This window comes from Lucilia cuprina, chromosome 4 (genome assembly GCF_022045245.1).
Source record: "Lucilia cuprina isolate Lc7/37 chromosome 4, ASM2204524v1, whole genome shotgun sequence".
In the NCBI taxonomy this organism is placed as follows: Eukaryota; Metazoa; Arthropoda; class Insecta; order Diptera; family Calliphoridae; genus Lucilia; species Lucilia cuprina.
In genome coordinates this window covers 74,525,842-74,528,779 of record NC_060952.1, presented here as the reverse complement: position 1 = coordinate 74,528,779, position 2,938 = coordinate 74,525,842, and positions in this window count along the sequence as shown.

The window sequence follows — 2,938 nt, the reverse complement described above, 5'->3', positions numbered from 1 at the left end:
AAATTTAGATTTATACATGTACTTTTTTATATCTCTTCATTTCATTCATTCAATCATTTATTTAAATATCTATTTATCAGATTTATATAAATATCAATCAATCACAGGTTTATACACACTCAGTGGTTTGTTTATACCTTCTTCATATTGTCACAATGAAAATCTTGAAAATAGTGGAAAAAGAAATAGATAAATTAGCAGAGTTTATCAGCAAAAACAAGAAAAAAATTAAATCCCATAAATGTTAAAATGCAATGGTCAGAGGAGGGGTTTTAAAACTAAAGATTAAAACAAAAACTACAGTAAAATGTAGTTAAAACTAAAGATGAGACTTGGTTGGTGAAAAAAAACCTATTGATGATACTTTGCATTTTATATATTTAGTTTGTTTTTCTACATAGTGTAAAAAAATAGCAAAAAAAAACACAAAAAATACAAACCATTAAATTTCAAGTTAACAACAAAACTGCATACATATACATACAGACAATCTAAATAGGAAGTTGTGGGAATCAAATAAAAAGCGACTAAAATAAACTGCAACATGAATATGTACGTAAGCGGCAAAGTTAACAAAGAAGATGCTACAACGATCATTTAATAGCGACGACCATGTGATGAGCATTGAATGAATCAACCAGTATTAGTATTATGTACCTACCTAACACACACCTGAGTCTATGTATATTTGTAATGTATATATATATATATATATATATATATATTTAATACAAGTAATATATGAATTTCAAAAGTGTTTAGGATTTTTTATCCCCACAATTTGCAAGATTTTATTAGTCTCTCTACCAAAGAAGATGAATTGAAGAATTAGTTTACTAGACCACTGCGAAATTATCGGTAACGAAAGAGCTAATGCATTTGAGCAAATCGAATACCGTTCATGACAATATTGATTGAAAATGTCAATGGGTTCCGATCCAAGAGCCTGAGTTTCTAGATTCTCTATATCATCTTCTTTTTCTTAAGCTATGGACACAAGATTGTTTTGTTTATCGTTGAACATGATTCTGCCAATTCTTGGACTAGCACTTTGCTTACCTGTCGTGGGATGACAGGCAACTACCAAGTGTAAACCTGAAAATTTCCCGGTGCCCTACTACGCAAAGAGTAAGAGATACTCAACGGGTTAAGGAATCCAGCACAGGTTTCTCTGTCACATCACCTAGTGGCATCTCTCAGCACCGGAGGCGGAATCCAGACTATTAGAGTTGAATAGGGAGAGCGTTGTAATTCTAGTTGGAATGATAACCGATCACAGTAGATATTCTGATTGATTGGCTCGGTTAAAACGGGGGTAAAACAGTTCATGTTCAGCAAGGAGATGTAGCCATTTGTAGTATAAACGACCCTGTCTATGTTCTCTCTAAAGGTAATCACTATGGATCGTTTTGGGTCTAATTGTATACCTAAGTGTATACCTTATTAATAACCTGTTTTCTATTTCAATGACTTCCGTGTTCGGCCATCCCCAAATCAATTGCCTGTGGGTAGTTAATTGCAGCCTCCAGTTTGAGAAAACAGTTTCGAAAACAGCACATCTCCGATTACATATATGTATGACCCTTCGTCTCGATGTCTCTAAAAGTTCATGGGATAGCGAATTATTTTCAAATTAAAACAATTCTAACCCATTGTGATATAGTTTTTAATATTCGTTATTTATCAACTTAAAAAAAAAACTAATTAATCAAATATGATGAATCAATTAAAAGTTATTAATAAGTTGAACTGATCTCTATAAAAATTCTAACACAAACTTGACCAATATTTTTAAAATTTATGAAAAAGAAAACAACGACGAAAAGATAAATATTATTAATAATAATTTCAATTTCATGGTTTACATTTTTCATCTCTCAAAGATTCAGACTGCAATTCATGCATTTTATATGATTTTTTTTATTTTTCGATTAACATTTTGTTATGCTCCATAAATTATTTGAAATAAATTGAAGCAAAATATACAAACAAAAACAAATAATGTGTTATGAGATCTTTAATGTTAAAACTCATATTTGGCATCCGGTTCCGGTTTTAACTAAACGACTACTACTAACATTATTTTGCAGTTTTGTTTTTTTTTTTTTCATTTATCTAACTTCAAATGCAAAATATCATTAAGAAAACGTAGTTTTTTTTATTTAAAGTACTTGTTATTGTACTTGCCAACAACATTGTTTATAAACTACATATTTAAATGGATATTATATGTAAAATAAATTTTAACTAGACAGGACTTTTTTTCTAAGGCCCACATCTTTTGTTTGTTTTTTTATCCAATAAGGAAGTAAGTAGTTTTCTACTTTTCTGCCAATGCCAGTTAAAGAGCGTTTTGTAAGCAAAATGATGTTGCGTCTATCTATCTGTCTGTCTTTTATTATTATTATTATTATTTTTTGTATTCATTGATAATGTCTAATGTCTAAAGCAGGTGGCAGACAGTTAGTTGCACGTTAACCATCACGTCATTTATTAAATGTTTATACCTTTTTTTCTATTTTGTTTCTTAATGTTATTTTCTTTTGTTTAAAGGTTTTTCTCCGGTTTTGTCTGTTTTTTTTTCTTTTATAATTTTATTTGAAGTTAAACAGCATCTGTTAACGATTTGCCAAGTGATAGACTTTTTGTATTCTCCATTTTTCTTGTCGTGTTGTCATCGTTGCTATTTTTGTTGTTGTTATTGCTTTTTCTATAAACAATTGTTGAAATATTGTTGCAATTTCTTTAAATCATTTTGTTTAACTTTTTCTATAATATTTTGGCTTTTGTCAAACCTACTAACAATATGCAGCAAATATTGCACTATGGGTTATGTCTAGTCTATAGTCTAGTCTATAGTCTAGTCTATAGTCTAGTCTATAGTCTAGTCTATAGTCTAGTCTATAGTCTAGTCTATAGTCTAGTCTATAGTCTAGTC